The sequence below is a fragment of the Mustela nivalis genome (assembly GCF_964662115.1).
Source record: "Mustela nivalis genome assembly, chromosome: X".
NCBI lineage: Eukaryota > Metazoa > Chordata > Mammalia > Carnivora > Mustelidae > Mustela > Mustela nivalis.
This window is the reverse complement of record NC_139040.1, coordinates 50,900,732-50,922,679: the sequence shown is the minus strand read 5'-3', so window position 1 is coordinate 50,922,679 and position 21,948 is coordinate 50,900,732. Positions and strand designations below refer to the sequence as shown.

The following is a 21,948-nucleotide window of genomic DNA, read 5'->3' as shown; positions in this document are numbered from 1 at the left end:
TCTTCCAGTCTCATCCATGTTGCTACAAAAGTTGGGAATTCATCCTTTCTGATGGAGGCATAATACTCCATAGTGTATGTGGACCCCATCTTCCTTATCCATTTGTCCGTTGAAGGGCATCTTGGTTCTTAGCACAGTGTGGTGACCGTGGCCATTGCTGCTATAAACATTGGGGTACATATGGCCCTTCTTTTCACGACATCTGTATCTTTGGGGTAAATACCCAGTAGTGCAATGGCAGGGTTATAGGGAAGCTCTATTTTTAATTTCTTAAGGAATCTCCACACTGTTTTCCAATGTGGCTGCACCAACTTGCATTCCCACCAACAGTGCAAGAGGGTTCTCCTTTCTCCACATCCTCCCCAACACATGTTGTTTCCTGTCTTGCTAATTTTGGCCATTCTAACTGGTGTAAGGTCATATCTCAGTGTGGTTTTAATTTGAATCTCCCTAATGGCTAGTGATGATGAACATTTTTTCATGTTTCTGATAGCCATTTGTATGTCTTGATTGGAGAAGTGTCTGTTCATATCTTCTGCCCATTTTTTGATAGGATTATCTGTTTTGTGTGTGTTGAGTTTGAGGAGTTCTTTATAGATCCTGGTTATCAACCTTTTGTCTGTACTGTCATTTGCAAATATCTTCCCCCATTCCGTGGGTTGCATCTTTGTTTTGTTGACTGTTTCCTTTGCTGTGCAGAAGCTTTTGATCTTGATGAAGTCCCAAAAGTTCATTTTCGCTTTTGTTTCTTTTGTGAATGCAGAGGTTTTAACCCACTGAGCCACCCTGGCGCCCCAAGGGTGGAGTATTTTACTATAATATTTCCACACCTGATGAAATTTACTTAGATTGAAAATAATCTTTCATGTCAGACCCTTAACCTGCTTGTTTTTGAGTGCAGATTTACTCGTCTAAGAATCAAATGAGGAGCACCTGGGTGGCTCACATCATGATTCCAGGCTCCTGGAACTGAGCTCTGAGTCTCTGTCAGGCTCCTTGCTTAGCAGGGAGTCTGCTTCTCTCTCTCCTTCTGTCCCTCCCTCAGCTTGTGTCCTCTCTGTCAAATAAGTAAGATCTTAAAAAATCAAATGAGTAGAAATGTGAGATGGTTTACTGGAAAAGCCTAGGCAGTGTGAAAATATTGTAACAGTGACTTTCTGGAGATAATTCTTCTGATGTTATTAACTATTGAGTGAAATAATGTTGGGTATTTCTGACTAGGAAGGTAAAGGTAGGTAGCACCTTAGAGTAGTAGTCAGATCACAGAGTATAGGAAATTATCGATTGCAGTTATGTAGCATCCATCCTAGTTGCTGATTTTCCCTATTATTTACTGTTGTTGTAATTGAGAAAACTGGAAAATGAAATTTGAATACAGAGCTCTTAGTTTGTTATATTCCTGCTAAGTATTATTGGAATAAATGCAGATGTAATTTTACAGGCTGCTTAGTGATTATTCTATACAGAAACCTAATAGTTGTCTCATGGATTTTCATTTCAGTATTAAGAATTCTAAAACCTATTTGGGGAATTTTCCTTTCACTTTTAAGAAATTTTACAGATAAATCCTCAGTTTTCCAGTATGGCAGTGTATCACTGATATCCAAGCAAGAGCATACAGGGCTTATAATGTAAAGAATTAAAAGTTAAAAATTACATTATATAGGTTCTGACTATGTATGTATGATCCAATATGTTTTTGCTTAGTTTTCTGACTTCTGGTGTCTTTTAATCTGGACTTGCTACTTTAACATTAAATGCATTCATATTTTTGGTTAGCCAATAAAATGTGCCTGTGTATGCGTGCATGTGCACACGCACATGTACACACACACACACACATAATTTTTGCAATAAGAAAGGAGAAGAAACGTATGGGATGCCTGCCCAAGAGCATATTAGCACAGTAAGGACACTTAGAAGAATCTGGTCCATGATGCTCAGATTCGGTTGCTCCTACATCTGCTGTCCATCACAAAGTGAGATTTGGTGTTATAGAAAAACAATAATTAAAAATCTCCTGAGGACTCATTGAATGCAGGTCTAGATCTTTGGACTGCTGTCTTCTTCTCAAGCCGAGCCAGGCCCGCACACAAGCAACCATGTCTAAGGTACCTGCAGTTGTCTTTGATCTTGGCACCAGCTACTCCTGCATGGGTGTCTTCTAGCCTGGGAAAGTGGAAATAATTGCCAGTGACCAGGGAAACCAAACCACCCCAAGTTATGTCTCCTCCTCAGACACCAAACAATTGATTGGTAATGCTGCAAGGAATCAAGTTGCGATGAACCCCACCAACACTGTTTTTGATGCCAAACACTTGATTAGATGGAGATTTGATGGTGCTGTTGTCCAATCTGATACTAAACATTGGCCTTTCATGGTGGTGAATGATGCTGGCAGGCCCAAGGTCCAAGTACAATACAAGGGAGAGACAAAAAGCTTCTATCCAGAGGGGGTGTCCTGTATGTTTTGGACGAAAATGAAGGAAATTGCAGAGGCTTATCTTGGGAAGACGGTTACCAATGTAGTTGCCACTGTACCTGCGTACTTCAGTGATTCTCAGCATCAGGCTACCAAAGATGCTGGAACTATTGCTGGTCTCAGTGTACTTCGAATCATCAGTGAATCAAGTGCTGCTGCTATTGCTTATGGCTTAGACAAAAAAGTTGGAGCTGAAAGGAATGTCCTGATCTTTGACTTAGGAGGTGGCAGTTTTGATGTGTCAGTACTTACTATTGAAGACGGGATCTTTGAGTTTAAGTCCACATCTGGAGACACCCACTTAGGTGGAGAATATTTTGACAACTGAATGGTCAGCCATTTTATTGCACAGTACAAGCACAAAGATAAGAAGGATATCAGTGAAAACAAGAGGGCAGTTCGTTGTCTCCATACTGCTTGTGAACATGCTAAGCGTACACTTTCTTCCAGCACCCAGGCCAGTATTGAGATTGATTCTCTGTATGAAGGAATCGACTTCTATACCTCTGTTACTCATGCCTGGTTTGAAGAATTAAATGCTGACCTGTTCCATGGCACCCTGGACCCTATAGAGAAAGCCCTTTGGGTTGCCAAATTAGACAAGTCTCAGATCCATGATACTGTCCTGGTGGGTGGTTCTACCCATATACCCACGATTCAGAAACTTCTCCAAGATTTCTTCAGTGGAAAAGAACTGAGTAAGAGCATCAGCCCTGATGAGGCTGTTGCTTATGGTGCAGCTGTTCAGGCAGCCATCCTTTCTGGAGAAAGATCTGAAAATGTTCAAAATTTACTGCTGTTGGATGTTACTCCACTTTCTCTTGGCATTGGAACTGCTGGAGGAGTCATGACTGTTCTCATCAAGCATGATACTGCCATTCCTACCGAACAGACACAGACCTTCACTAACTACTCCAACAACCAGCCTGGTGTGCTTATTCAGGTGTGTGAAGGTGAGTGTGCCATGACCAAGGACAACAACCTACTTGGAAAGTTTGAACTCACAAACATACCTCCTACTCCTTGTGGTATCTCTCAGATTGAGGTCACTTTTGATATGATGCTAACGGTATCCTCAGTGTCTCTGCTGTGGATAAGAGCACAGGAAAAGGGAGCTAGATTACCATCACTAATGACAAGGGTCGCTTGAGCAAGGAAGATACTGAGTGCATGGTCCAGGAAGCTGAGAAGTACAAAGGTGAAGATGAGAAATAGCAGGACAAGGTGTCTTCCAAGAATTCACTTGAGTCTTACGCCTTCAGCATGAAAGCAGCTGTTGAAGATGAAAACCTTCAGGGCAAGATAAATGATGAAGACAAACAGAAGATTCTTGACAAGTGCAATGAAATCATCAGCTGGCTTGATACGAACCAGACTGCAGAGAAGGAAGAATTTGAACACCAGCAGAAGGAGCTGGAGAGTCTGCAACCCCATCATCACCAAGCTGTACCACAGTGCAGGGGGCATGCCAGGAGGAATGCCTGGAGGCTTCCCTGGTGGTGGAGCTCCTTCCTCTGGTGGTGCCTCCTCTGGGTCCACCATTGAAGAGGTTGATTAAACCAACCTGAGAATAAATAGGTCTAGCATTGTTCCACACACAATATTCAAAGGACCCAAATTGGTAGCAAATTCCATGGCAGTTGTAACATTGTGTAGCTGTAGCAAAAAAAACTGGACATTCTTCATACTTGAATATGAAATATGTGCACAGGGAAAGGACATAAACATTTGCACTTTATAAGCACTGTACTGTTAAGTGGAAAATGCAATGTCTTAAATAAAACTGTATTTAAAATTGGCAAAAAAAAAAAAAAATCTCCTGGGGCCTTAAAAAAAATGTCAGCTTTTTTTGAGGTCTGTTTTTCATGTAAATAAAAAACAGCCAATTATATCTCAGAGAAAAATTGGTATAAAAATAGTGTAATTTTTGGCCCACTCATAATTGGGACCATTTAGTTTCATGATCATTCGTATGACACATTGCACTAGTTCCTAGATACTTTAATAAAGGTGTTATCCTTCCTGCTCTCTTACATCTTCATAATGGGGCTGACTTAACAAATACTTAGTAGATTGACAGAATTCTACCCAACATTGATTATTAACTCAAATGAGGCATACATGTAGAATAAAGAATGTAATGATAAAATTTATAAAATGGTATCAATTCCTCTGGTACCTGTATCACTCGAAGGGCTAATCATTATTCTAAAATAAAACAAAAGATTTTTTATTAGTCAGAGGAAAAAAATTCTGTGCATTTCCCCCCATCCTGCCTCCTATTTTGAATTTTTCTGCAAGTCTGGTTTAAATCCTACTTAAAAGTTTACATTCAGAAACGTATGGGATGCCTGGGTGGCTCAGTTGGTTAAGCGGCTGCCTTCGGCTCAGGTCATGATCCCAGCATCCTAGGATCGAGTCCCACATCGGGCTCCTTGCTCGGCGGGGGACCTGCTTCTCCCTCTGCCTCTGCCTGCCATTCTGACTGCCTGTGCTCTCTCCCTCTCCCTCTCTCTGACAAATCAATAAATAAAATCTTAAAAATTAAAAAAATAACGTATGCACTTTACATAGATGTGATGATGCTTAATTATCCATTAAAGAAGACATTTCACATTTTCAACATGAATGGTTTCTTACTCTAAACTTTTCTTTTAAAAACATTAATTCAACAAGGGAAGGCCAGCAGTGCAAGCAATAGTTGTAGATGTTTTTCAACTATAGCTGTCAGGAACGTATGTTGAAATACATTTGAAATACCACATTGTGGGTTGTGGGAGTACCTTTAATGGAAATCCAGATAACACCAAAAAAGGGAAAAAAAAAAAAAAAAAAGAAGTTCGTTGCCATTGGACTATAAGATTAGCCTAGAGTTTGATTTTATGTATTTTTAAGGGTATCATCATATAGATACCGCATCATTTTCTCTTAAAATTTCTTCTTTTTTTTTTTTTTAAAGATTTTTATTTATTTATTTGACAGACAGAGAGAGATCACAAGTAGGCAGAGAGGCAGGCAGAGAGAGAGAGGAGGAAGCAGGCTCCCCGCTGAGCAGAGAGCCCGATGCGGGACTCGATCCCAGGACCCTGAGATCATGACCTGAGCCGAAGGCAGCGGCTTAACCCACTGAGCCACCCAGGCGCCCCTCTTAAAATTTCTTCTATTGATGATTGTTTTAAGATACATAATGTCAGGGATCTTTACCCTCTTTCTTCATTCAAAAGTGGCTTCTTATGCTATCTTGAACAGCACTGTTTTTATGTATTTTAAAAGTATTTTAAGGGCACGTGGGTGGCTCAATTAGTTAAGTGACTACCTTCGGTCCTGGTCATGATCCCAGAGTCCTAGGATCAAGTCCCACATCCGACTTCCTGCTCAGCAGAAAGTCGGATGCGGGACTTGATCCTAGGACTCTGGGAAGCAGGAGTCGGCTTCTCCCTCTTACCCTCATCCCTCTCATGCTCTCTCTCTCTCTCTCAAATAAATAAAATCTTTAAAAGACAATAAAGGTATTTTAAAGATGTTCTTAATTGCCTATGCATGTTTTATTGATTGACATATAAAATGAACTAGTAAATTATTTTTAAAGATTTTATTATTTATTTATTAATTATTATTATTTATTATTACTTATTTGTTATTATTTATTTATTATTATTTTATTTATTATTTATTTGACAGATAGAGATCACAAGTAGGCAGAGAGGCAGGCAGAGAAAGAGGAAGGGAAGCAGGCTCCCCCCTGAGCAGAGAGCCTGATGTGGGGCTTGGGATCATGACCTGAGCCAAAGGCAGAGGCTTTATTTATTTATTTTTTTTTTAAAGATTTTATTTATTTATTTGACAGAGAGAAATCACAAGTAGATGGAGAGGCAGGCAGAGAGAGGGAGAGAGGGAAGCAGGCGCCCTGCTGAGCAGAGAGCCCGATGCGGGACTCGATCCCAGGACCCTGAGATCATGACCCGAGCCGAAGGCAGCGGCTTAACCCACCGAGCCACCCAGGCGCCCCAAGGCAGAGGCTTTAATCCACTGGTTTAGCCACCCAGGCATCCCTAAAATAGTAAATTATTATTAAATTTTTTGACACCCATCCACAAATGTTTTCTGATATTCCATGGTGATTTTGCATGCTGCTCAAATACTCCAGAGTATTTGATGTAAACAAGATCTCATCTCTCTGTGTCTTTCTATGTCTCTCTTGATTCCACCTTTTCCTTTTTTTAAAGAGTTTATTTATTTATTTAACAGAGGGGGGAGAGAGAGAGTAAGATAAAGCACAAGCAGGGGGAGCAGCAGAGGGAGTGGGAGAAGCAGGCTCCTCACTGAGCAGGGATCCTGATGTGGAGCTTGATCCCAGGGCCCTGGGGTCATGACCTGGGCTGAAGACAGGATACTTAACTGACCAAGCCACCTAGGCACTCCTGATTCCACCTTTTCTAAAGACTTGGATATAATCTCTTTTCTCTAAATAAAACAAGATGGGATCAGGAGGGAGACAAACCATAAGAGGCTCTTAATCTCCAGAGGGTTGCTGGGAGGAGAGGGTTCGGGAGAGGGTTAGCTGGGTGATGGATATTGGGGACGGTATGTGCTATGGTGAGTGCTGTGAAGTGTGTAGACCTGGCGATTCACAGACCTGTACCCCTGGGGCAAATAATACATTATATGTTTAAAAAAATAAATTATAAAAAAACCTTTTTTCTCTGTAGTAGCTGGAAGAGAATAATAATAATAATAATAATTTCTCTATTCAAAGTAGGAATGAATCAATATGCTTGCAGAGACCTGTTCTGTTCTATATGGTTATCTTAAAAAATATTATGGTAAAAACATATAACATGAGATCTCACCTCTTAACAAACAGATTTTAAGTGTATAGTACAGTATTAACTCCAAGTACAATGTTGATTTCTGGCACTTTTCATCTTGTATGAATGAAATTTTATAGCCATGAAACAACTCCGGATTTCCCTCTCATCTTAGCACCGAGGAACCACCATTCATTTTATCTTTTGATGAGTACAGAGATCTTTTCAAGATACTGATTTCACTTATTTTCTTTTCTGGATCATATGGTAGTTCTAATTTTAATTATTTGAGAAATTTCCATACTGTTTTCCATAGTGGCTACATTATTATCTCCCCATTATAAGTGTTCCAGGGTTCTAATATTTCCATATTCTTGCCAACACTTTTATATTTTGTTTATGAAACATATTTTTTGTATTTATAGTGGCCATCCTAACAGATGTGAGGTGATATCTCATTGTAATTTTGATTTTAATTTCCCTGATAAGTGATGTTGATATCTTCTCATGTACCTGTTAATCATTTGGATTCTTTGGAATAAATATTCAAGTACTTTGCCCATTTCTTAATGCATATTTGGTTTTCCACTATTGAATTATAGGAGTTTCTTACATATTTTGGATTTTAATCCCTTATTTATTTTTTTATTTGTTCCCATTGACATTGGAGTCATATAAAAAAAAATACTGCATGAGTGCCTGACTGGCTCAGTCAGTAGAGCATGTCGTAAGTTTGAGTCCCACATTGTGTGTAGAGATTACTTAAATACATAAATCTTAAAAAAAAAATACTGCCAACAACAATGTCAAGGAGTTTACCTCCTATGTTTTATTCTAGGAGTTTTATGGTTCTGGTCTTCCATTCAAGTCTTTAATTCATTTTGAGTTAATTTTTTTTTAAAGATTTTATTTATTCATTTATTTGAGAGAGAGAGAGACAATGAGAGCATGAGCGAGGAGAAGGTCAGAGAGCGAAGCAGACTCCCCATGGAGCTGGGAGCCTGATGCGGGACTCGATCCCGAGACTCTGGGATCATGACCTGAGCCGAAGGCAGTCGTCCAACCAACTGAGCCACCCAGGCGTCCCCATTTTGAGTTAATTTTTGTATATAGTGTCAGGTAGTGGTCTAGTTTCATTCTTTTTCCTTTGTCTGTCCAGTTTTCCCAACACCATTTATTGAAAAGACTGTCCTTTCCCCATTGTATATTCTTGCCTTCTTTGTCACAAATTAATTGATCATATATGTATGGTTTTATTTCTGGGCTCTCTTTTCTGTTCAGTTGATCTGTTGGTCTTAGTTTATGCCAATACCATACTCTTTTGATTACTAGAGCTTTGTAGTGTAGTCTTCAATCAGGGAGCATGATATCTCTGGCTTTGTTCTTTCTCAGCATTGCTTTGGGTATTCTGAGTCTTTTGTGGTTCCATACACATTTTTGGATTCTTTGTTCTATTTCTGTGAGAAATGCCATCAGAATTTTGGTAGGGATTGCATTGAATTTGTAGATTTCTTTGGATAGTAGGGACTTTTTTTATTATTAATCCTTTAAGTCCATGAGCACTGGATACCTTTCCATTTATTTTTGTCTTCTTCAGTTTATTCATCAGTGTTTTACAGTTTTTAGTATATAGGTCTTCCATTGCCTTGGTTAAATTTCGTCCTAGGTCTTTTATTCTTTTTGATGCCATTGTAAATGGGATTTTCTTAACTTCTCTTTCTGATAGTTCCTTATTACTATATAGAAATGGAACCAATTTCTGTATATTGATTTTGTATTTTGCCACTTTACTCAGTCTTTTGCTAATTTCTAAGAGTATTTTGTGGAGTCTCTAGGGTTTTCTATATATATAATAATTTCATCTGCAGATGGTGACACTTTTGTATCTTCCTTTTGTATTTGGATGCTTTCTGTTTATTTTTCTTGTCTAATTGTCATAGCTAGGATTGCCGAAACTATGTTGAATAGAAGTGGCGAGAGTGAGCATTCCTGTCTTGTTCTCGATCCTGGAGGAAACACTGAGCTTTTCCCATTGACTATGACGTGTTCTGTGTGTTTTTTTGTATATAACCTTTATTATGTTGAGGTGTGTTCTGTCTATAGCTACTTTTTTGGGAATTTTTAAAATCATAAATGGAAGTTGAATTTTTTGTCAAATGCTTTTTCTGCATCTGTCAAGATGATCATAAGATTCTTATCCTTCATTTTGTTAATACAGTATATCACATCAATTTATAGATGTTGAACCATCCTTTCATGCCTGGAATAAATCCCACTTGATCGTGGTGAATGATCTTTTAATGTATTGTTGAATTTGGTTTGCTAATATTTTGTTAAAGATTTTTGTATCTATATTTATCAGGGACACTGGAGTATAATTGACAGAATCATCTGCTGTTGCTTCTGCCTTTTTTTTTTTTTAATTTTTATTATTATTATTATTATTTTTTGTAGTGTTCTTGTCTGGTTTCAGTACCAAGGTAATGCTGGCTTCATAAGATGAGTTTGGAAGTGTTCCCTCATTTTCTGTTTTTTTTTTTTTTTTTTTTTTTTTGGAAGAGTTTGGGAAGGATAAGAGTATTAAATCCTTGATTGGAAGAATTCACCAGTAGAGCTGTTTGGTTTTGGACTTTCATTCACTGGGAAGTTTTTTTTATTAGATTCAGTTTCCTTGCTAGTAATTAATCTATTCAGATTTTCTATTCATGATTCAGTTTTTAGATGATTGTTTTCTGGGAATTTATCCATTTCTTCTGTTTTATGCAGTTTGTTGGCATTTAAGTGTTCATAATATTTTAGATCTTTACTATTTCTGTGGTATCAGTTGTAAATACTCTTTCATTTCTGATTTCATTTATTTTAAGCCTTTTTCTTGCTGAGTCTAGTTATGATTTGTCAGTTTTGTTGATCTTTTCAAAGAAACAGCTCTTAGTTTCACTGATATTTTCTATTATTTTTTAAACCTTTATTTCATTTATTTCCACTCTGATCTTTCGTATATCTTTTTTTTTCTACTAACTTTGGCCTTTGTTCTTTTTTTCCTAGTTCTTTTAGTTGTAAAATTAAATCTTTTACTTGGATTTTTCTTGTTTCTTGAGGTAGGTTTGTATTACTATGAACTGCTTTTGCTGCATCTCATAAATTTTAGGTTCTTGCATTTTCATTTTCATTTGTCTCAGTATTTTTTTATTTTCTCTTTGAATTCTTGAATCCTTGGTTGCAGTAGCATGCTGTTTAATCTCTGCATTTTTGTGATTTTTTTTCCAGTTTCATTCTTCTGATTGATTTCTAGTTTCATAACATTGTGGTTGGAAAGATGCTTGATATGACTTCATTCTTAAGTTTATTGAAATTTGCTTTGTGAGTTAACGTGTGGTCTGTTCTGGAGAATGTTCTATGTGCACGTGACAAGACTATACTATGACTATATATTTGCCAAAATACAAGACTGTATTTTGTGGCTTTTGGATGGAATGTTCTGTGTATATTAAGTCCATCTGGTCTAATGTGATGTGTAAGGCTGATAACTTCCTTTATTTTTTGTCTGGATGATTTATTCATTAATCCAAGTGGGGAATAAAATCTCTTAGTATTATATTAGTATCAATTTCTCCCTTTAAGTCTGTTAAGATTTGCTTTATATATTCAGGTACCTCCCATTGGGGGTGAATATTTATGAATGTTATATCCCGTTAGATTGACTTGTATAGCATTATGTAATACCCTACTTTGTCTTTTTATTACAGTCTTTGTTTTAAAGTCTGTCTTGTCTGTTAAATGTACAGCTACTGCAGCTTTTTTTCGTTTCCATTTGCATTGAAATTCTTTTTCTTTTCCTTCCACTCATACTCTGTATCCTTAGATCTAAAATGAGTCTTTTGTAAGCAATATATAGATGTCTTTTTAAAAAATTCTTTCACCCATTCTGGGTCTTTTGATTAGAAAATTCAGTTCAATTATATTTTAAGTAATTATTGACAGGCATGGACTAATCGACATTTTGTTAATTGCATTTTGGCTCTCTTTGTAGTTTTTCTCTGTTCCTTTCTTTGCTCTCTTCCCTTGTGTTTCGATGAATGAATTTAATGTTATGTTTGGATTCCTTTCTCATCTTTTGTATAACTGTTGTAGATTTTCTTTTGTGGTTAGGATGAGGTTCACATATAAGTTTGTGTGTGTGTGTTTGTGCATGTATGTATATGTATGTGTATGTATGTGTATGTATATGTGTATATATATAGAAAGACTCTCTCATCTCACTTTCTCTCTCTTTCAAATTTGAATGCATTCTAACAACCACATTGTTTTCCCCACTATGTATGTTTTTTGTCATACTTTATATTTTTATTTTGTGTTTCCCTTAACTTATTGTAGTAATTGTTAATTTTACTACTATTTCTCCTTTAACCTTTAACTAGCTTTATAACTGGTTAATCTGCTACCATTACTATGTATTTGCCTTACCAGCAAGATTTTACCTTTTTTTTTTTTTTTTTAAAGATTTATTTATTTATTTGACAGAGATCACAAGGAGGCAGACAGGCAGGCAGAGAGAGAGGAGGAAGCAGGCTTCCTGCTGAGCAGAGAGCCCAATGCTGGGCTTGATCCCAGGATGCTGGGATCATGACCTGAGCTGAAGGCAGAGGCTTAACCCTCTGAGCCACCCAGGTGTCCCAAGATTTTACTTTATTTGTTTTATATGTTAATGTCTTTTTTCCAGATTAAAGAAGACCCTTTAATATATGTTATAAGGCTGGTTTAGTGTTGATCAACTCCTTTGGCTTTTGCTTGTCTTGAAAAAAATGTATTTCTCCTTCAGTTCTGCTTAGTAGCTTTGCCAGGTAGTATATGCTTAGTTGGAAGTTCTTTCCCTTCAGCACTTTGAATATATCATTGCTACTTCTTTCTGGCCTATAGAGTTTCTGCTGAAGAGTTGACTCATCATCTTATGTGGTTCCATTGTAGGTACCAACTTGTCTTCCTTTTGCTGCTTTTTTAAGATTCTCTTTTTATCTTCGTTGTTTGACATTTTCATTATAATGTTCTTGCTGTGGATATCTTTGAGTTCATCTTATTTGGAATTCTTTGTGCATCCTGGACCTGGAAATCTCTTTCCTTCTCCACATTAGGTATGTTTTCAGCCATTGTTTCTTCAAATAACTTGTCTGCTCCTTTTTTGTTCTCTTTTCTTTCTGGTACCCCTATAATGAAAATGTTATTCTGCTTGAGCTATCCCATAGGCTTCTTAAGCTATTTTCATTTTTTTAAAATTCTCTTTTCTTCCTGTTGTTCTACCCAGGTAAGTTCTACTGCCTTATCTTCCAGGTCACTGATGCATTCTTCTGTATCTTCTAGTCTGCTGGTGAGCCCTTCCAGTGTATTTTTCATTTCAGTTATTGTATTCTTCAACTTTTTTGTTTGGTACTTTTAAAATATTTTCTGTCTTTTTGAGGAAGTTCTCACTGTGTTCTTTTACTCTGTTCCTCAATTTCGTGAGTATGTTATGTCCCTTAATTTTAACTTCTATTAAGGAAATTATTTATCTCTGGTTTTGTTTTGTTTTGTTTTTTTCCAGTATGGCCCTGTTTATTTTTAAATAAGTCAGGCTAGAATGAACTGTAGAGTTTTTAAGAATATATTGAGTGACAGACAGCAATTACATCAAGTGATCTGAACAAACATGCATAGGTAACAAAACACTTTTCAAAGTAGAATATGTTATCACTAACCCATTTGGTTCCTCGTTTCATTAAGACTACTTGATTTTCCAGAGGAGGAAGAGGTGGCTTTCTCAGCTTGTTAGTGGTCCAAATTCTACTGAAGTTTGTGGGAGAACTACCTCCAATCAGGTAAATGCTTCTGTCTAGAAGAGGATTCCAGTTCTATCAGCAGAGGGAACTTGACGTTAAAAATCTAGGTCAAGAATTTATAGGATGAGTCACTGGAAAACTGAATTGTACAGAGATAGGTAAAAATCATTTGAAAGAATCTGTGAGCTTTAAGGTTAGTAACATTTTCAGGGATGTGGCTTGTGAGGAAAACCACCAACACTACATAGATAGTGAACAAAGCAGAAGAATCTTTTGACTAAAGTGGGGAAGACAGTGGAAAAAAATATTTACACTAAAGAAAGGGTTCAGAATAAAATACTGTTTATAGGATGTTAAAAAGTTAATCTTCAGCCATAATGAGGCCTCTCCGAGCTCCTAAAACCTTTGCTTTCTTTTTTCGTCTTTGCTCATGCTGTTTCCGTTGTTCCTCCCTAGTCTGGAGAGGAGGTTGTTTGTAAGTTTTCTTCTGGAAGCTAACTGTTTACATGTTCCTTCAGAGAATTATTTTTTTTAGATTGACCCCATGGTTTCAGTTTGCCTTTGTGTGGCTCATAGTTGAGGGGACGAGACAGACTTCCTTTGAGATCAAACACTGGCTTCTTACTGGAGACTGGAGTCTGTGCTGCCTGAGTTGTCAGCTTGAGTGATGTAACGACAGAAGCAGAATTCCCAGTTGTGGTCTTTATCTTGTATATCCCGAGCACAGCCTGGCCTTTCGGGGTATTCCCAGATATGGTCACATGTGGAGACTTTCTGGCTGGAGTCTTGGTCAGTGAACGCTTATGCTCATTATCTTTGGTAGTAGCTGAAAACCTGACGTTCATTTTAGTTGCCGAGAGCACAGAACGCTTGACAGAGCCCTTCCCACACAAGGTGCTCCTGCCCGCAGCATCCAGTGGCTGGCCCTGCTAGCGGCGCTGGCTGGTAGGAGTGCAAGCCAAGGGGAGCCTTCCCCAGAGAGGAACTGGAGTCACCACTGCGCCATTGGTGGCTGGCTGCTTCTTCAGTTCATGAAATGTATTGTGTTCTTCAAAATTTTTCTTTTTTCTCTCAATATATTGATCGATGGACTACATTTTCTTAAAACGAGCCTCATGAAGCTTCTTAAAGTTTGGAGTTGTGCTTATAATTCTTTTGCTTTTTCCAGGTTTGGAAAACCCATCTGTGTAGAGAGACTTTTTTCCTTCTGAAGGTACCTTCGAATCTTCATTACCATTTCTTCTTCTTTTTCCTGAGGAAACGGCATTCTCCTCTCCTTGGCTCTCATCTGGTGGTGAAGACACTTCTGCAACTGTTCTGAGATCCTGGTGTTCCTGCTTCTCCTGATTCTGGAATTCAGTGTGATCACTCACTTTTATCTCTGAATGATCCTGGGTGTCAGGGTTCCTGAGGACTGTCCTGCACCTTCTGGTTTTGGTGCCATGACCAAGCGGCTCCCTCTCAGTTTGTTCCTGGCCATGGCTCTGAAGCTCAGCCTCCTCACAGGATGATGCAGAGGTCTGACTTCCATCGTGGAAAGAAAGACATTCATCTGTCACGTCCTGATTCTCATTTTCTTTTTTTGCCTCAAGTTTAAGGTGGGCTTTCAAGGCTTTTAACAACTTGTCTGCCCTCAGGTTAGCCTGGAGGCCCAGATTCTTGGCTAGGATCTGAAGGTTCTGTACTTGAAGGAGTCCAGCTCCTCAAGGGAGGGCACGGCCCTGGCAAGCTGCATCCAGGCGACCACAGTGAGGACTTGTACTCCACCTTCTGCAGCACAGCTCAAAACTCTGGCGCCACTATCTCTGTTTTTTAAATGTCTTTTTCTGAGGTTTTGTTTTGTCCTTTATTTGGGATCACATTCTTTTGTCTCATTTCCCAGTGTTGAAGGAGTGAGTCCGGTATAGGAAATGGATCTTACTGTTCAACCTTGCCCTAGCTCTTAGTTGTCTGTTGAACTTTTGTGATTGTCTAAGTAGCCCAATTTATTCTATTTATTTTCTATTTTTATTTATTTATTTATTTCTATTTCTATTTATTATTTATATAGATCCCAGTTTTTGAGGGCATGCCAGGACCTGTCAGTGTTCCAAAGGGAATGAACTCAGTCAGTACATAGATTTAGATTGATTGGACACCAGACCCTTAGGCAGTAGCTTTTAAAGTATGCAAAAATATACATTCTTGTGGGGCTGCAATCATGGACCCTGATGACCTTCAGATTAGATTAGGAAGTGTCCCCTGGGTGACAGCAGCATGAATCAGAGCTTCAGGTGAGAATATAAAGTCCTTTCTGAGAGGTACCAGTAAGTTGTTGAGAGGCCAAGGTAGGGTATGCAGTTGGTGTCCTCCTGAGTTTTTCTCTGAAGCCTGTCCCTTTGAATAGTGCTCCAGGGCAAATAAATAGACCTCTTTCACATGGAGACTGCGGAGGTGGGGGGTGTTTTAGTTCCATGTCTGGGTAGTGCCTGTGTGTGGTATCCTGCTGAGAACTGTTCTTAAGAACAGTTCCATGAGGCCCAGGATTGTAAGCCCTTCTGGCCACTACAGATAGGCACTCAAGGAATATTTCCTGTCCACACAGGGCTTGCCCACTTGTTTTAGTGAGACTGTTAGAGAGTGTTGGGAATGGGACATGCTGGCAGGCTTAATAAGGACAGGAAAGGGTTCTGGGGCCAGGGCACACCACACCCGTGGCTTTAGTGAGAATTGGAACAAAGTGCACATCAGTTGCTTTAGCAAGGCGGGTAAAGAGTTTGGGGAAGGGCACGCTTATAGTGTTAGCAAATTTGTGCCCACATGTGCCCATCTCCACTAGTGAGGCTGAGGAATAGTATAATAAATGGTGCTCTGCAGTATCTATTCATGGGGAAAATCCTAACTCATCCTGGCTCCCCTGGCAGATGCTTTAATATTAGCAACTGAATATTTACATATAATCTGTTTACCTCTCAAACTGCTGCTTTGTTTGAACTCCGGTAAAGTTGTATCTCAGATCCCCAACGATCCCCTAATTTAAGCCATGTGGGTTTTTCAAAGCCAGATGTTTTTGGGGCCTCATATCTCTGGTTTTGTTTCCAAGGTTTGGGGTGCCCCTTAGGGATAGGCTCTGCTTGTGAAATTCCTCCTTCTTGTGTGTTGCCATGCTGAGGGTGGAGTTTTTGGAAAAATTTTGCCTCTGTATCTTTTACCATCTTGCTTATGGCCCTTTTATCCTTTGTTGTGAAAGATGCTTTTCAGCTAATTTTCAGTGGTTTTTTTCAGTGGGAATTACTCCATATGTAGTTGTTGATTTAGTGTTTCTATGGGAGGAAGTGAGATAAAGGGCTTCTTACACTAAAATTTGATGATATGTTTTAAAAACAGACAGAAATGAAAACCACTTAAATGTGTTTGCTGAAAAAAGTATTAAACACTTTTTAAATGATGGTGTTTTAGGTGCTGGCTGTAATGCACTGAATGAAATAAAAATTCTTGCCCTACTGAAGCTTGCAGTGAAGAGTAGAAACCAAGTGAAGAAGTAATTGACTAAGAAAATAAGTGAGACAGAAAATTAAGGAGATATGATAATGACAGAGCGACTCCTTTAACTTGATAATAAGAAAAGGCTTTTCTGAAGTAGTAATTTGTAATCTGAATCCTGAATGATGAGGCCAGCCATGGGAAGATCAGGAAATAAACTCTGATGCTGAGGGAACAGCTAATACAAAGGTCTTAGTGTTGAAAAGAACTTGATATGGTGGAAAAACAGAAAGTAAGTTTGTATGTGAAGTCTTATGAGAGCCCAGTGATAGGGAAGGCCTCAGGGAAGGCCTCAGAGAGTAAGGCAGGGGCAGTTCAAGTAGAGTTGTTCATTTATGTCAACTGGGTGAAAACTTCTATCTGTTTTTAGAATAAAACCATTTCCTGAGGATCCCTGAGAAATTAAAGCTGTTTTTAAGGCAGAAGGAAGTCATAATAATTTAGGCTTCATTTAGAAATGAACACAAAAACTCATGTTCCAGTCTTTCAAGACACTTGTTTTATATTTTCCTTTGCTCTTTTCCTCTTGGATAAATAGCAGAACTCATTGACCTTTTGCTTTACTCTAGATTTCAATCTCTGACTTCCTTGTATGTGTGGAGACTGAGGAGGATGTAATAGTCCTTAATTCAGGGCAGTCAGGGGATAGGAGTATAATGTTTTTGAATTGGCTAGATGTGTATGTGACTAATAATGAACACACTGATGTCTCCCAGGTGAGTGAATCACCTATTTAACATTTTTTTTTTTTTTAACTTTTGGATGTTTTTTTTTTTTTTTTTAAGAGATTTTATTTATTAGACAGAGAGACAGTGAGAACAAGAACACAAGCGGGGGGGAGTGGGACAGGGAGAAACAGAAAATTGGCTTCCTGCCAATCAGGGAGCCTGATGTTGGCTCAGTCCCAGGACCCTGGGATCATGACCTGAGCCCAAGGCAGGCACTTAACGACTGAGCCACCCAGGTGCCCCAAGGATTTTTTTTTTTTTAAAGTAGACTCCATACCCAGCGTGGAGCCCAATTCAGGGCTTGAACTCACAGCCCTGAGATTAAGATCTCAGCTGAGATCAAGACTTGGACGCTTAACCTGCTGAGCCACCCAGGTGCCCCTTGGATGGATTTTTTTTTTTTAAGATTTTTTATTTATTTGTCAGAGCACAAGCAGGGAAAGCAGCAGGCAGAGGGAGAAGCAGGCTTCCTCTCAAGCAAGGAGCCGGATGCGGGACTCAATCCTAGGACCCCGGGATCATTACCTGAGGTGAAAGGAGACACGTAATTGACTGAGCCACCCAGGTGTCTCCCTTGGATGGATTTTTTAAGTGCACTCCTAAAAAATGAAGTAGTGATAGATAAAATTTACATAAAGCTTATATGCAAGGTATTTTTTTTTAAAGATTTATTTATTTATTTATTTGACAGAGAGATCACAAGTAGACACAGAGGCAGGCAGAGAGAGAGGAAGAAGCAGGATCCCTGCTGAGCAGAGAGCCTGATGTGGGGCTCGATCCCAGGACCCTGGGATCATGACCTGAGCTGAAGGCAGAGGCTTTAAACCACTGAGCCACCCAGGTGCCCCTGCAAGGTATTGTTTTACGAGCTTTCCAAAATTAACTTCCTTTGAAGTTATGAAACAGTTAGGATTAAAATAAATTCTCTGAAGAATATACTAATAGCTTTTAAAATAATGATTGTTTGGTCCCTTTAAGTTATGTTTTAGAGAAAGTGCATTTTTTCAGCCTTAAATCTGACATCAGTCACCTTCATAAAACATTAAGACCAGAGTATTTGGTTCTATTATATAGCTTTTACTGCCTTTGAAAGTGAGAGGCTGAATGTAACTCTGATAGTTTGCTGTCAGTAATACTGGTATCAGGGCTGACTTTTAGCTCTTAAAAAAGTTATTTTTTACTTTGGAAAAATTTTAAAGAATTGAACTTTTTTTTTTTCCTAAAGCATTGAACTTTTTTTTTTTCTAAAGCTTTATAATCCATTTATATTCGTAAGACATGGTGGCAGAAGTCTGCCACATACAAGGTTCACAACAGGCAAAATTCTATATATGTGCTTTAGATTTTCCTAAAGAATACTTTGTTTTGGCTGCTTTTAAAACAACAAAGACATTCCTGCTAGGTTGTGGCTTTTTCGTCTCAACTTTTTTTTTTTTTTTTTGTCTCAACTCTTTGAAAGTTTCTTTGGTACTCTTTCTTAGGTTACATGTAGATTATAAAGTATAGTTAAATGTTACACACAGTGATACTTTAGACATTCTGAGCATTAGAAGCCATTACATTTATGTTAAACTCTACTCCCATTTATTATCAGTTTTTTTCAGTAATATCAAAATAATCAGTAGGTAGTCATATAAAATTAAAACAAGGGGATATTGGATTTACTTTCTGGAGTAGTGTGTTCCTTTCTTTCCTGCCTTCCTGTTATATACTGGCTTGCTGTTGTATTGTGCATTAGCTTAAAGGGAGCTTGAATACATAAATGGTATTGTTTGAATGAAAGGGATTGTTTTGATTTCCTTGTGCACATATTGTAAAATTTTTCATCAGTACATAGGTGGCTAGTATTCACAGCTGCTGCTATTGATACATTTTCAAGAATGAAATGTGCCAGATAGAGGAAGAGTCTTGGCAAGAACATTTTTCTGATATTAAAAATTATGTTAAAGATATTTCAAATCAGTAGGGAAAAGTGTTTTTGGAACAATTGACAAATTATTGAAGGGAAAATATAAATTGACTTCCTACCTTTCATCATACATTAGAATAACTATGACAATTGGAGAGTTAGATGTAATAATAAAATAGTTTTGACTTTATAACAGGAGGGAACTTCTATTAATAAAGAACACAGCATGTACTATTAAAAGGCAAGTGATGAATTTTGAAGTTTTTAAAGTTTTGGTAATGGGTTAATATTTTTATAAGTGTTCTTATACAGAAAGAAGAAAAGTATCCTGATATATATATACATGTATATGTATGTGTATATATATGCACACACACATATATATATATATATGCTCATATGTATACACATATATATGAGCAAGCATAAATGAACATAATATGTGCATAGTATAAATCATATATATGATGCATGGTGTGTATGGTATGTATAGATGGCCTTATGTGGGTAAATGTGAGCGTGTATGGGTGTGAACAGCTGTACATACATTCAGCCTTAGTATTAGTAAAAAAAAAAAAAATTGCAAAAGAATGGTGTAGTATAATAGAGAAAAAAGATCTAAAATAGGGGAGCCTGGGTGGTTCAGTCAGTTAAGTGTCTGTCTCTTGATTTTGGGTCAGGTCATGATCTCGTGGTTGTGGGATTAAGCCCCAAGTTGGGCTGTACTTAGTTTGGAGTCTGCTTCAGATTCTTTCTTCCCCTCCCTTTCATTCCCTCTTGTTCTCTCTCAAATAAATAAATAAAATCTTAAAAAAAAATAGTGATCCAATTGGTGAAGGTGCTGAGAAGCATGTACTCTAATTTCCTGAAGGTTGATTTCTAAAATGGTACAACATTTCCAGAATACAGGGAGAATGAAACACAGGCAACAAAAATATTTATACCTCTATCCAGCTATATTATTATTAGAAAAATTTGCTAATGAAGCTAATGTATAAAAATTATATTTGTACACTGATAATCACTTTAGCGTTATTTCTAATAACAAAAAATTAAACCACAGATGCCCTCAAATTGCAATTTAAGTAATTATAACATTATAACATAATAATCAAAACTAATCTTTTATGTATTTAATTATATGAAAGATGTTCATAATATATTAAATGTTAGAAACCGGACGTGAAATGTGTATACAACATAGAGTATGATGTCAGTTTTGTTTAAGAACATATTGTGCATAGGAAAATAGCTATATGCTATAATATTTGCAATGTTTCTCAGTAAATGAGAAATTAATGGTGATTTTTTTTGTTAACTCTATTTTCCACATTTCCAATAATGAGAAATTAATGGTTTTTTTTTTTTTTGTTAACTCTGTTTTCCACATTTCCAATAATGAACTTGTCTTAGTTTAGGAATAAATGATCAAGAACAGGTTGGATTTAAATTCTATTTTGTTCATAAAGAATGAAAGTATGTTTTCTGTCTTTTTACATTGTGAGGGCAGAGGGTGAAGAAACACTAGTTCTTTATTTACTGTTTCTTATAGATATTAAAAATATGTGTTGTGTATGCTGTTGATTTGACTAAAGGGAAATGAGAACATAGATACATAATATCTCTGCTTCTCCTCTCTATACTTGGGGTTTTGTATTTGGGGAGATTATAATCTTAATGGATTTAGTGGGAATTAATATTTACAAATAGATTTGTAGGTGAGTTTTGTGTTTCCTTAATAGTCCGGGAAACTAAAAAATGCCTTTTAAGGGAAGAAATTGCAAAAAGATGAAGTTTGTGCACCAGACATTCAAATTTGAAGAGCACACATGGGGAAAATTGTATGTCCCTAAATTATCAACTTATTGGAACTGAAGTGCTTTGGTACAGATGTGAAGAGTAAAACGAAAGTAAGTCTCATAGTAACATCTTCCCATCTGCTCTCCTACGTATTACAAGTAGAAGTCCCAGTGTCCACACGTAATGGCAATAAGCTATTGCAAAACAAAGAAATATGTGCTTCACAATTTCAGTTTTAGATAATGTATTCAGAAAGATGATAACATCATGCACAGTTGTAAGGAACAAATATACTGGTTTAATTTACCTACAGATGTTCATCAGGATCCTTTTCCCTTGAAGTGTTTTCCATTTTCTCAGAAAAGTGGTATTGTGAGCTATTTAAGAAAATGTCAACTTACTTGCATATGTCAACAATTGGGTCCATGGATTATATGATTTTATTCCCATATTATTTATGTAAACATTTAAATTAAACACACACCACATGTTATAAATCTGTGCTGCATGTAAGCAAGGACAATTGCTTTGCTTGGATTTATCCTTTAAAGTGAGACACTTAATGCTTTGGTAAGTGGATGTTTATATGTAACGGAAATAAGCTTTTCACTGCCTCTTAAGTATTAAATACTTTTCTAGTCAGGTAAAACTTATTTTTTTTATTTTTAAAGATTTTATTTATTTGAGAGAGCGTACGTAAGGAGAAGAGCAGAGGGAGAGGGAGGGAGAAGCAGACTCTCTGCTGAGCAGGGAGCCCCGTGTCGGTCTTAGTCCCAGGACCTTGGGATCATGATCTCAGCTGAAGGCAGATGCTTAACCAAGTGACCCAGGCACCCTGATAAAATTTTATTTTTTCAAAAATTAAGATTTTGGTGTCAGTTGTTTTCAT

General features: G+C 37.5%; 1 protein-coding gene, 1 long non-coding RNA gene and 2 pseudogenes across 4 annotated transcripts in view; 2 read left to right on the top strand and 2 right to left on the bottom strand.

Annotated features, from left to right (window-relative positions):
- LOC309855567 overlaps window positions 1–21,948 on the bottom strand; it is a 1,258,688-nt gene that overhangs the window by 96,741 nt on the left and 1,139,999 nt on the right. The gene's annotated exons all lie outside the window — the stretch shown is intronic.
- DIAPH2 (diaphanous related formin 2) overlaps window positions 1–21,948 on the top strand; it is a 919,476-nt gene that overhangs the window by 125,753 nt on the left and 771,775 nt on the right. The gene's annotated exons all lie outside the window — the stretch shown is intronic.
- On the top strand, window positions 2,060–4,667 carry LOC309855562 (heat shock cognate 71 kDa protein pseudogene; annotated as a pseudogene). Its single transcript has one exon. The product of its transcript is annotated as a heat shock cognate 71 kDa protein pseudogene (transcript).
- LOC309855564 (nucleolar and spindle-associated protein 1 pseudogene) lies at window positions 12,910–14,969 on the bottom strand (annotated as a pseudogene). Its single transcript has one exon. The product of its transcript is annotated as a nucleolar and spindle-associated protein 1 pseudogene (transcript).